The sequence below is a fragment of the Bombyx mori genome, chromosome 15 (genome assembly GCF_030269925.1).
Source record: "Bombyx mori chromosome 15, ASM3026992v2".
NCBI classification, from domain to species: Eukaryota; Metazoa; Arthropoda; class Insecta; order Lepidoptera; family Bombycidae; genus Bombyx; species Bombyx mori.
Genome location: NC_085121.1, coordinates 13,933,740 through 13,948,211, shown reverse-complemented (window position 1 = coordinate 13,948,211; position 14,472 = coordinate 13,933,740). Strand labels below are relative to the sequence as shown.

The 14,472-nt window shown below is 37.1% G+C and overlaps 1 long non-coding RNA gene across 1 annotated transcript; it reads right to left on the bottom strand.

Annotated features, from left to right (window-relative positions):
* Positions 1–927: 927 nt before the first annotated feature.
* LOC105842953 (uncharacterized) lies at positions 928–11,609 on the bottom strand. The gene is made up of 3 exons (XR_001140296.2): positions 11,552–11,609; positions 10,177–10,609; positions 928–1,719 (listed from the first exon to the last, which is right to left on the bottom strand). It is a non-coding gene; the product is annotated as an uncharacterized LOC105842953 (long non-coding RNA).
* Between the last annotated feature and the right edge of the window lie 2,863 nt (positions 11,610–14,472).

Genomic DNA, 14,472 nt, shown 5'->3' with positions numbered 1-14,472 from the left:
ATTATCAGTGTCTTTGCCACCTCGGAGGCTGGACATTACAGGTCCGCTTTGACATGTTTAGATTGATAGCTTGAACAGAACAGAAGAAACGGTTTAAATACTTAAACAACTTGAATACAACTGTTTTAGGACGTTACTATTATTGCAATTATTTACATGTTTTTGGAAGTTATTTTTTTTCGTTTTTTTTTAGCGAAGTTCAGCTCTGGCTCAGGTAATTATCTCATAAATATCACTGCTGCCTGACACCTTGAGACATGAGGTCAATGATATATGTTGTTTGACACTTCAAAGTTGGGACGCGTAGTCAAAGCTACCGCAGAAATAAACAATTTTATGTCCTCGCTCACAATGCGTTTAGATCCCTCTAAAAAAATTTAATTGCCTTTATTAGCAGACGAGAATACAGCCTAGGTAAGTGGTTACCGTCGGCCATGGACTTCAGCATAGCCAGGGGCAGAGCCAAGCCGCTGCCTAACGAAAAAAAAAAAAAATGTCCACGCACGAAAAGTAAAAATTCCTTTAACATGGCAAATATCAATAATTCAAGGAATGAACTGTTTTTTAGACATTGCACGAAATTTTTTACTGGTGGTAGACCTCTTGAGAGTCTGCGCTGGTAGGTACCACCATCCTGCCTATTGCTGCCGCGAAGCAGTTATGCGTTTCGGTTTGAAGAGTGGGGCAGCCGTTGTAATTGTACTGAGACCTTAGAACTTATATCTCAAGGTGGGTGGCGCATTTACGTTGTAGATGTCTATGGGCTCCAGTAACCACTTAACACCAAGTGGGCTGTGAGCTCGTCCACCCAACTAAACAATAAAAAAAAATTTAAAGTTTAAATATACTTATTCCCTCGTATATTAATTATACATTTAGTCTGCACGCTAGTAGGGGTATGCGGAAAAGAAGCTTGTCTGTATATGCGTATTAGATATGTTTATTTCTGTATGCATTGAACTACATATATAGAATATAAACTGTATATTACAAACAAACATTTGCCATATAATACGTCGTGTTATGGTATAAACCAAAAAGATAGCAATCGCGTGTTAGATGATGCGGGTCACGGTATTGCAAATTAATCGATATTGATTGATTTTGATTTTATAACAACATAATCTTATTGTGAAATCACAGATTATCTGCGTTCAATGTTGCCAATATTTCGCCTGTCATCTTGCCACTTACAAAATATTTAATTATGTCATTGTTTTAACAAAAAAAAAGGAATTAATAATCTATTTTTGCTTCGCATAGATGAGCTACCTATAGTTTTTACCGTCAGGTTCACTTGAATTCGTTAACAACATGATAATGTCCAAGTTTTTTGTCGATACTCATATCAACACTTCCCGATAAGTTCCCCAACAAAAAGTTTTGATACGGGTTTTTAAGAAAAATAGGAGGCAAAAGGCGCTAATTTTCATCCCTGCCGCGTGCTTTTGGACACCATGCTTGAATTTAAGCTGAGTTTGATTATCTTCATTTCCAGTACCGATCCCCATGATCTCTAGGGACGACCTCCATCGGTGTACTCCGGGATCTGTCTTCGGACTTCATCGTATTCAGAAGCATCAACAATTTCTAGGTTAGCAGCCCTAATACAGTGGTACACAGCAGCTTGATTATTCCCCTGGTATTACAGACCTCCATGAGTGACGTTGACCGCTCGCTCACCAGCCCGTAAGCTGTATACTCCTCATCCTGCGGTGACTATAAAAAAAAACTTCGGTTCAAAAACATTTTTTTTTTTTAATAAAAATACAAAATTAATAATTTCAGCTCGCTTTGCGGACTCCGCCCCGGCGCGTCAAGGGGCGGGAACACCAGAAGGCGCACTGTATTAATTTTGCCGCGGTTTTTTTTTTTTAAATCCCATTATTACTCTAGTATGCGATTTTTTTCTGTTGGCAAACAAAACTTTAGGGAACGTGGCTGTTTGAATTCTTTTTTAAAATTCGATGGATTTTCACATCACTACAGTGACGTGAAAGTGCTTCTCTTCACTAAAAACAACATATCACACCGAGAGGTGAAAGATTATTTGGTATAGGCAACATTTTTGTAACTTTACAGGAGAGCCATATAAAGATAACATTTTTGGAAAAAAATATCTTAACAAAAAAACTACTTGAGATATTTCAATAGAGTACACTTAAATGAAGTTCAATTAAAAACATCGGAATCTTGATGCCAAATAAAACGCACCTTTAATTACAAAATAACTTTAAAGATAAATGTCGCGTATTAAGTGAAATGTCGCGTAAACCAATTAATATCCTTTCACCCCTCGAATTATAATTTTCAGCATTTAAAATAAGCTTTACCAAGAGTTCTATTTCAAAACGACGACCATTCGTCATCGACCTTACTTACAAGTTATCAGTGAAACTTCAACGTGAAAATACAAACATCCATACTACCTGGAGCCACTGCGGTCATCCACAGTGCGTTTCCAAAGGTCTTTTTTGTCACGTTCCATCCGGCTATGAAATGAGCTCCCCTCCATGGTGAGCGCTATGACATGTCCTTCTTCAAACGAGGCTTGTGGAGAGTATTAAGCGGTAGGCAGCGGCTTAGCTCTGCCCCTGGCATTGCTTAAGTTCATGGGCGACGGTAACCACTCACCATCAGGTGGGCAGTATGTTCGTCTACTTACAAGGGCAATAAAAAAACAAAAAACAAATATGTATAAGATTTTTAAAAAAAGTCGGGACGCGTCTTCTTTAAAGCCAAAGCGCCATTATATTGAAATAGGAAAGTGGATGACTAAAAAAAAGATGTTGATAACACACGCTAATTCGTTCTAGTACTGCCAACGTTAGAACACGTCCTAACAAGAGTAGGTACCTACTTTGATCTCTAAATGCGTCGGAATATCAGCTGGAATATCCCTTAGGCTACCAGCGAAATAAAAAAAAAAAAATTTGGCGCGACTAACGACGTCCATAGATACCGCCGCTAAAGTCAAAAAGAACATCTTTTAAATTTTGAATATGGAACATGACGTCACCAACAAGTTTTTTTAACAGAGTTCCTTATCGCACGTTTTGTTCGCGGGTTAAGTAAGGGACCAGACTGAGAAAAAAGTGTAACAATGAGAAACGACACCAAAAATCCGACATCTATTTGCAGTAGTGATTTTTGAGGCACCACCCGATCGTCTAGGACACGGAAACTTTTTCTTATCTATTAAAACTTGCCATCGATTGTGAGAATATGCGTGAAATGTCTTTAATATGTACCTATAATAAATATAATAAAAAAGTTCGAAGAAGTATCGACGTGAGAAATCGGAAATGTCGTAACTAGCATTTTAGGCTAAATCACTTTATACTATATTATATTATAGGTATATATAAGACTCCGCTGTAAAGTTGGGCTTGGACAATTCCATCAATATATTTTATATTTTTTTCATTAATATTACAGAAAATAATCTGCATTACTTGCGAACTACTTTTCCAATGTTGTTCTCATTTTATGATTCGTTTATTTATTTTATTTATTATAAATAAATAATTGGGAACAAATCACGGACAGTTACCAGAGACTGAAATAGATACTTGTAAGTGTTTTAATAAGTACATACATCGATAATAACGGCCCAGACAAAGTGCATCAAACGAAGTTCGTCCGATGTGAGAATCGAACCAATTTTATGCTGATGCTATAGTTTTTATTCAATCATTCTTTAATACAAACACAAGAAAGATATTAGTAAAAATAACTCCGTTCCAACTGGGCGTCCATAAAAGAGCTCTTCCTTTTTTAACATTCTATTTAGTTCTGTATTTGAAATAATTTGAAATAGCCGTGGAACCGAAATAAACAACTAAAAACAAAGATGTATATTAACAAAGAATTAAGAAAAAATACACTACTAATACATGTTATATCCAGGACTATATACAGATCTGTGTAGGTATATAAATCGTCTAATTTTAAATTTTCATTCATCGTTCTTTACTTCCATGTAAACAACTGTCGTGCCGCGTTCGAAATTCAAACGGCAGCTGAACACAGACATAAATAAGGCAAAGGCGACACGCGCCGCTCTCCCTCCCTTTTATAATTATTACATTTTATTTTTAAAAATTGTTTTTTTCTCCACCGACATTCCCCTCCGTACGAAAACAATGTCCCCCACCGGAATGAGTCGTTCGGCCGTGCGTTGTTTTAAATTGGATACGGGTCCATAATAATAAATTGTCGGTTCCGACCGGGCTTTAGAACGTGAGTAACGATAATTAAATTGATCCTTATTTTTGTCGTGCATGTAACACTAACAGGGTTATATGGCGGCCATCTTGTGAAGATTCTATTCGTTCGAATGTTATCGAAATTTTTGATCCAGCTTAGACTTTCGTGATTTTATTCACAGCTTTTCAGTTTTCGCGAGTTCTCACATGATGATTTTAATTCAGGTTAAATTCAGATGGGACGATAATTAGATATGCGACAGCCGTCTCGAGTTAATGTAACTTCATCAACCGCTTATCTATTGGCCTGTCGCACATGTTGACTTCTACCAACGGTTCTCCTGAACCAATCGGGCTTTTTGAAGACCGGATCAGCTATGGTTCAAATGCAACAGACATCTTTTAATTTACTAGCAAACTCACGGCCTATCATCCCGGCTTTAGGCACAAGGTTCTAGTTTGTAATACCTAAATTGATGCAACGCAATTTTTTATTTATTGCTTAGATTGGTGGACGAGCTCATAGCCCACCTGGTGTTAAATGGTTACTGGAGCCCATAGACATCTACAACGTAAATGCGCCACCCACTTTGAGATATAAGTTTTAAGGTCTCAGTATAGTTACAACGGCTGCCTCACCCTTCAAACCGAAACGCATTACTGCTTCACGGCAGAAATAGGCGGGTTGGTGGTACCTACTCGTGCGGACTCACAAGATGTCCTACCACCAGTAATTACGCAAATTATAATATTGTGGATTTGATTTTTATTACACGATGTTATTCCTTCACAGTGGAAGTCAATCGTAAACATTTGTTATGTACGTATTTCGTTAGAAAAATTGGTACCCGCATGCGGGATTCGAACACCGTTGCATCTCTAGATACAAATGCACCGAACGTCTTATCCTTTAGGCCACGACGACTACAAAATATGCTAATTCTGTTCATGAACATTACGTATGTTCAGTTGGCTCTTAAAAAAATTGTCCGGAAACCGGTAACTCGAGCGTCCTTCAGACAGGTAAACAATATCTAGAAACACGATACGAACGTTGGGGAGACACGCGACCGTACTAAAATAGCGACCACAAACACCATATTGACAAATCTTACGGCCTCAGTGAACCAACACACGTTGTGTATTATTAAAATCCAAACTAACTCCGGTAATATATCAGCCAGTCACTCCCCTACGAAGGGAACGAATTCTATTTTTGAAAATACTTCCCTTCTTATTTTATATTTTTTCTTGGCTCTTATTTTTACGACAACTCCAGCATAAACAGAACCGTAATAGTATGATGTTGTAATGAATGTAGAGCTCGAAATTCAATGGTTATATTGTAATAATGCGTTGCAGCCGTGCTGCCGCGGGTAACGACTCGCGCGTTCCTTATTTGAATTTGAAAGGACGGCGCGCGCGCGCTTAGCACGCGTCTTTATGTTTTTTATTGGGGGGAGCGCAACCAATCAGTGGAGTTTTTACCACAGATAAAACACATGGGGGAGTTTTTTTTTTTCGTGCCCATGCATGTATGAACTCATACATGCGTTTTTTATGGAAAAGAGGCGTAAACAAGTCTATTTACGTTGAGAGTTTCACATAACGTGCATTCTTGACGACTTACATAGCTAAGTCGTTATGTAGAAATCGACAAAAAAGTAGATGTAATATCAAAATTGTTAAAAAGCTGAACACAAAGCGAACAGTAGGTACATTTGTTATTATTGGTAATATTTTCTTACTTGCTCAGTAGACAGTCACGAATTTTCTCCCATTTCGATTATCTAAGTCGAATTTTAAATTTCAGAAACGTACCCAGAATACAAACTAATATTATTTGTAACAAAGATATATAACACTACCAAATCATACAATGTCTGATATTTGCCTTTATTTACTATCATCTCAGGAATCACTGAAGTGAGACCGCAAGTTTTTGTTTTTTAACCATAGACGCATCGGAAATACATGCCAAGCATATAAAGCCACCTTTTTCAAAATCGTATCCAATTCTTGAGGATTATATATTTGAAGTAACTTAAAAAATGCTTATGTATTCCTTAATATTCCTTCTGAATTCTGAAGTCCATCGCAGAAACAGCTAGCTGGCTTATTCTTCGTACCATTTATTTTTATTGATTGTTGAAATAGCCCGTCAGGTGTTCGTTGTTTACTTAGCCCACGATCTCACACGCTTTGAGTCTTGAGGCTAGAGTCTCAATTAAATTTGATATTACGGCTGTCCCAATCTGCAAACCCCATTCGTGGCAGAATTAGGCAACGGGTTACCTTCGCTATCCTATAATACGTCCTAACAGCAGGAATCTATAAATAAAAATTATATTGTGACGATAACCGACTGCGTCTTTTCTTAGTTTCATGGTTAATAATAAGTAAACAATAAAATAGAAAAAACCAAAGATTGACAAACAAGAAAAAAAAACAAACAGTTTCAATGCTCTAGCTGACTTCCCTGAACTGGACATTTTCAACACTTCTACTAAGAGTATTAGGAGAACATTAGTCAGTCGATGGTTGAATGCAAATATTTAATTAATTATTTTCTATTTACTACGTTTTTCTGGGTTTTTTCCCTCAAATTTGTTTTATTTTTGTTTTTGTTTTACGTTTTACTTTAATTATTTAATTCTAGGCGATGCGACGCCCCAATCGTTTGTAGTTATTTAAATGCGGAGACATTTAAATGGTGTTTAGTTGTAAGGTTAGAGTTTATATAGTTTAAGTTCACTGTTTGTCTTCCTAATAAAATAAAATATTACCTATAAATAATCAAAATGGCGGCGATAAATAATGAAGCTTAATATCATTTTTCTTTTTACCCAGAATTCGTTTGCAAATATCGTACGTAACTTAATGTTTCAAGATCAATTACGTGCGAGGATTGTTTGTTTGTATGAAGCGAGACTTGTAAGAAAATTTAGGTAATAACACTGATATCGTTATGTTGACATAAAGTTACTAAATTTTTTTTTTTTTTTTCACTGTAACACGGGCAGCATTTTTACTTTGAATTTAAAGCTCTTACTCGAATAAAAAGACAATATATTATATGCGATTATCGGCAATGTGCGAAGTGGAAGTCCGAAGTTCACTTAGAATACAGGTAGCCTTTCGATGTAACACGCATCAGTGGCCTAGTGGCTAAACAAAGCTGTTCTAATGCCATACAAATTTGAGTTAACTTTCACGCGATCGAGATCGTTAAAAAACTCGAAGTAAACTCGAGCTAAGTGCTCGAAGACAGTAGCAAGGAATCCAGACAGGACTACGTAACGAAAACATGTAAACTCAACACACGGATTTCCATTTGTAAAATACTTGAGGAAGTTCAATGTTATCGTTGGGAGAGCATTTCGAATTCGCAGCTCTCACGCTACCTTACGTTGGCCATAAAAATATTGATGCATCTAACGTGTGGTGTGGACGGTCGTGGGGGCAACTCCCCGTTGCCATGGCGACCGGCGCCCCTCCGAGGGGAAAAAACGGGTAAAAATTGTGGGAGCGAAGGAACGGTGATTTTTTATGGCATCATACATTTTTTCCTCACAGCGCCGCGACGCCGAGCACCCCCGCCCGCCTGAGTGGGCGTACGGACTGTATACAGGATGTTTGAATTTGTACTGACTTTTTTTTGTTTTCAAATTCAAATCTCTCGTAGTCTTCTATACGTTACTTAATTTAAAACAACTGAAAAGAAACATAGCTATGGTATAGTCGTTGAGCCAAATAAAAAATTAAAAAATTACAAATATAATCCGATTATTATTTAAAAAAATAAAATGTTTAAAAAATCGACTGAATGACGTAGAATTAAAAAAAATATAAAAAAAATATTTCTAAAAAGGCACACCCTGTATAGTGTCCGAAACTCTCCATGGAGTGCTAAATCGTGTTCAGTGCGCGCGCGTGTGAGTGTGTGTACGTGGAGGCTGCAAATATTATAAGTATGGATTTTACTTCTGTCCCGCTCGAACTCCCGTCTCCGTCCCTCTCTAAGGTCGCGGGAAAAAATATCCTCAGAGGGAATCTAAAATTATGAGCCGAAGGAACTTTCCTAGTCGTTATACGAAAGGGAATCTCAAGTTGGACGGTTCATAAATCTAAAGATATACTGCTGATGTGGATGATTTCAATAGCTAGCATTGTATGTACGTGTATAGCAGTGAATCCATTCGTCATTTCAGGGTTCGACGTTTTCAGCTTTCGCTGGAACAGCCATCAGTTTTATTTGTTTTGATGACTCTTGTATTATTTTACTATAAATAACGAAGTTTGTTATTATTAGTCTCGTGTTGACGTATCGAGGTAGTGTCGCCGCCTTCTTGACCCAGGAACTATGGGCTATGAGTAATCATTCACGTCAGAACTCGAGAGGTTGGGATTTTAGGTAATTGGAGTGTCTCTTCGAAGAAGCTGGTACTTAGAGACCCCAAACCTACAATAATTGACGGTAGAGCTACATACAATAAACCCCCTCAAATACCATGACATGTGTGAAAGTAGTTTTTTTGTTTTCCTACATAAGCTGATAGATAGCCTTGAGAGACTATTTCAGTGTAACCTTAACTAGTAGGTGTGCTCATGGGGCTCAAACCTGACGACGTTGCTAACATGAACCCTAGTAAGAACAGTGCTTCGCATAATCTACCACCGGATCGGAATCGCAACCCACTGAGAAGATCCGGCAAGAAACTCAGTGAAGTGAAACTCCCTTCACTGACTTTGGAGATTTTCAAAACCGAACCGCAAGGATTTCGCAGTCGCCTACTAGAAGAATTTGAATTAATTAAAATCACACTTTCTCTTTCCTCCGGTGCTTGGTTTATACGATAATGACTCACTAATACATCACAGACTTTAATTTTAGTTAAATTAAGGGCATCCTCTAAGTTGAGGTTCAGCTATGAGTCGCTCAAACATGACCACATACTTGAACTATATTTATATTTTTTTTTAGGAAATCCTATAAATAAATTCTCATATATGTTCTATGTATCCTAAGTTCATTACCCAATATCCTAGGGATTGGTTCTTAATAATTTAAAAATACCTATAATTTGATCCTTTTTTGTCGTGATTACTGACCCTAACAAATGCACAATTTGATACAATTTCCTATTCTATTTCCTATATTCCTATTTTTAGCGGTAGGCAGCGGCTTGGCTCTGCCCCTGGCATTGCTGAAGTCCATGGGCCACGGTAACCACTCACCATCAGGTAGGCCACATGCTTGCCTGCCTACAAGGGCAATAAAAAAATATACATATTAGAGTCGATGTATTCATTAAATAAATCTGGTACTTAGGATCTAGATGGCTTTGTCTTCTGTGTAATTTCGTTATCCATGACTCAGTAGAACATCCTGTACAGTATTTAACGTAGAACATAGATTAACTTCTGAAATCCACCAACTTCTGAACGTCAGTTGGTAAGTGCGATCAAACATGTATAAAAAAAAGTTTAAACAAAGCTCAGTCTATTACAATACGGACAAACTTATCAAGTCCCATATGAAAGGACCGAAGGGCAGACGTTTACATCTTCTTTTTCCTACCTATGCTGATAGCCTTGAGAGGCTATTTCAGCTTCACCCTAACGTGTCAAGCTCACGGGGCTCGAACCGGAAGCGTTGCTAACAACTAGCAACAGCAGTGCTGCGTAGAATCTACTAGCGGATCGGAAACGCGACCCACTGAGAAGATCCGGCGAGAAACTCAGTGGGCTGTGCCTATGGGTTAATTTACTCGTCTTTGAGCCCTTCGTCGTAAGCGACGGTTTCCGCGTGGACGGTGACTGGTGCTTGAGGTACCTATTCATGAAACATATTAATACAAAAATTACACAAAGTCTGTAGCTTCTTGGTTGACATCTATACACAAAGACATAAAATCCATAGCTTCAGTGCAAAAGACGCTCAAAATAGATTCGTCCGCACACTTACCTTCTTCTTCTTTTTCCTGCCCTTATTCCACATTATGTGGCGTTGGAGTAGCATGCCCTCTTGTCATAGCTGCTTAGGGATTTGGCATGAGTTTCCCGTCTAGCCGCTTTCCCGATGTCATCCTACTTGGATTATATCTCCAGTAGTATATCCATTATATATCTTTTGATGTTTCTTTTACTTGATCCGCTTTTGGTGCTATGATTTGCACGATCTAAAGTGAGCATGAGCAACACTCGGCCCGTCAAGCATTTCTAATATTGAATTTATTTTATCGACTTTCTCCCATCAATTCCTTTTTTTGTTCTTTTCTTGTTAGTTTTTAAAAAAGAAATAAAGTTTCGTAAATTATTAAGAGTTAATGAATGAGCGGCACGCCGAAAAGAAAAAAAAAATTGGCTCATTGATTAAAAATGTTGGACACCCCTGAATTCTAAGCATGAACACTATAATTTGGATTTTCAAATACCATAAAGATCAGTATCATCATATTTCATTCGTTTCCCTCTATTTACATGTTCATAATATCTGGACTCAACGTGCGAAAGTAATGATAAAAAAAGTTCTTAAATGAAAAGTGCTTTTATCCTCGTCCTTTCTGGCCTTAAAGGATGAGACAGTCGTTGAGCGTGCCTCGTGATACATGCCGGTATTTGCCATATGATTTCTACAAACAAAGCCGTCCAATGAACAACAGACCTCACCCAATCATTTACAATAAAATTCGAACGAATTGAATGAAAGCGATCAGTAATATTTTTAATCACCGTCGATTGTGCTGTACAATTCACACGGCTTCAAAGCTCGTCAAAAGGGCGAAAAGCTCCCTACCCCTTTGATCGTGAAACGACATCTCTTTTGTTCGAGCACCCCTTTCGCTAAATCACTGCCCCGATGAAAAAGTCCATATTATGTGTAGGTTATATTATTTATTTACTTCAAGTGCTATCTATTTTATTTAGTTAACAGTTTATTAATTGTTTTAATTTTTCGATTTTAATACTTTTTAATGTATGCGCTTGATTTAAAAGAGACGGGATACAGACAGTACTTTGTCATTTTGTAAACTAAAAGAGACTATTATAATTTGTAAACTGTAGTATTGTACTTTTTGACGAAGCATGTTGCTGATAACTTTATTTCTGTAATTTGTAAACTGATAGAATACTTGTTCATAAACTCAATTCTAAACGTATGAGATATTATTTCGGACGTTTCGAGTACTTTACAGATTATTACGTTTTGTCTACGACTCGCGATCGGATAAAGAAGAAACAAGCGCATTTATAGGAACTAGTGGTCCCGCAGTAGTCGAAATACGACTATAATTAATTGGATTTGTAAGTTTGTACACTATTATGATTGTATTTTATACTTCTATAATCACAAATTTCACCAAGACTACACTATAAAAAATATTAACAAAGACAGACAATATTTAGTCTATTCTCAATTTGACAACAGACGTCAAGAACAAAAGTTTGAGAATAAATAGTATGCATGCGTGTGTGCGTCAAATACATGGTATGTAGTGTGTGTAATGTTTTCTTTATTGATTTAATGTATCTTTTATGCATTTTTTTTTTTAAATATGTATTACCATTGTGCACTCCTTCTCTATATTGTCTATAAGTGTGGGAAATTTCATATTCCTCCGTCCGCGCAATTTTCGTAAAAAGGGATACATCGTTTTTGCTTCACGTATTAATATATACATATACATAAAAGCTGTTTAGTAAAAGACAAAACACATACTTGGCGGTTGAATTTCGAAATCGCGTAGGTACATTAACACGTTAGTAACGATCGATATTGACACATCAATCAGCGTAATTCTTCTCGTCATCGAAAAAAAATATCGATAAGAACCCCACACGAGTACCCCTTTGGCGAGTGTAACGCAACAAAAAATTGTTTAAGGGATCGTTTTGGCAGAAGGGTTCGCAACCCCGCCCCCCCGTCATACAGTTATCTTTTATTCATGACGCGCTGCGAACGATTCACAACTGTATCGCTGAGACGGATCAAATCTTTTTACATGTACATGCTACAATGCTATGTGGATAATAACACATATATTAATACGTGAAGCAAAAACTTTATACCCCTTTTTACGAAAATTGCACCTACGGAGGAGTATGAAATTTTCCACACTTCTGGTTTATACAGAGAAGGAGTGCAGAATGCTAATATTTTTTTTTAAATTATGCATAATACCTAGTCAGGTCATAAGTATTGTCACACAGTAAAAACTTTTCTTTTAGAATGCTGGCCACAAAAAAGTTTATTGAATTCGAATTTCGAATTGTTAATGAAAATAAAAATGTATTTTTTTAGAATTTTACTCATTTTTAAATATGGAGTGGACGCTTAAAGAAGACCGTGTTGCAGTTATTGCGTTGCATCGTTGCGGTTACGCGCCAATTCAAATTTTTAACATACTGAAAAAATTTGATATAACCAAAAGATTCGTTTATCGTACCATCAAACGATACAGTGAAGACTCTAGTGTAGATCAAGAAGTGGTCGCCCTCGGTCTGTTAGGACTCCAGCAGTGATAAAAGCTGTGAAGGCGCGAATTCAAAGAAATCCCAAACGTAAGCAGAAACTGTTGGCCCTTCAGATGGGGTTAAGCAGAACCACGGTGAAAAGGGTGTTAAATGAAGACTTAGGGCTTCGGGCATATCGAAGAAAAACAGGACATCGTTTGAATGCTCGTCTAATGGACCTGAGACTGAAGAGATGCCGCGCTTTGTTGAAGCGGTACGCGGGAAAAAAATATCGGGAAATTATTTTTTCGGATGAAAAAAGTTTTACCGTAGAAGAGAGCTACAGCAAACAAAATGATAAGGTACGCACACAGTAGTGAAGAAGCGAGCAACCGTATTCCGCTTGTCCAACGAGGTCATTTTCCATCCTCGCTCATGGTATGGTTGGGAGTTTCTTATTGGGGCTTAACAGAGGTACATTTTTGTGAGAAAGGTGTAAAAACGAATGCAGTTGTGTATCAAAATATAGTCCTGACGAACCTTGTGGAACCTGTTTCTCATACCATGTTCAATAACAGGCACTGGGTATTCCAACAAGATTCGGCGCCAGCTCATAGAGCGAAGAGCACACAAAACTGGCTGGCGGCGCGTGAAATCGACTTCATCCGGCACGAAGACTGGCCCTCCTCCAGTCCAGATTTGAATCCGTTAGATTACAAGATATGGCAACACTTGGAGGAAAAGGCGTGCTCAAAGCCTCATCCCAATTTGGAGTCACTCAAGACATCCTTGATTAAGGCAGCCGCCGATATTGACATGGACCTCGTTCGTGCTGCGACAGACGACTGGCCGCGCAGATTGAAGGCCTGTATTCAAAATCACGGAGGTCATTTTGAATAAACTTTAGTGTCATAAGAATCTATGTTTTGTTAAGTTCATTTCGGTATATGAATGGTTACATAATGAATAAACTTGTTTCAATTATTTTACATTAAACATGTGACAGAATTTATGACCCGACTAGGTATATGCATTAAATCAATAGAAAAAACATTACACATACACTACCATATATTTTTACTCTTTTGTTTATTGTTAAACTCTGTGGTCAAATTGAGTATAGATTAATATTGTTTGTCTTCAATATTATTTATCTGTAGACAATACAACCTTGATAATATTCAAACTTACAATTTAAATTAATTATAGTCGAATTTCAATTACCGGGCGACCACTAGTTATAAATACTTTAACGTCATAGACTGAGTTTTTTGTTTAAATACATTTTCAAAACTAGTCATTATCTATATATTAATACGTGAAGCAAAAACTTCGTATCCATTTTTACGAAAATTGCGCGGACGGAGGAGTATGAAACTTTCCACACTTATAGAGAATATAGGGAAGAAGTGCACAATGCTAATATTTTTCTTAAATAATGCATAAAAGATACATTAAATCAATAAAGAAAACATTACACACACTACATACCATGTATTTGACGCACACACGCATGCATACTATTCATTGTCAAACTTTTGTTCTTGACGTCTGTTGTCAAATTGAGAATAGATTAAATATTGTTTGTCTTTGTTAATATTTTTTATAGTGTAGTCTTGGTGAAATTTGTGATTATAGTGTGAGTATAAAATACAATCATAATAGTGTACAAACTTACAATTCCAATTAATTATAGTCGAATTTCGACTACTGCGGGACCTCTAGTACTGAATTAATACAGTCAAGTTACGCGTATGAATATTGCAAAAAAAAAGCAGACACGTTTACTAATTAAGTCTATGTTCAC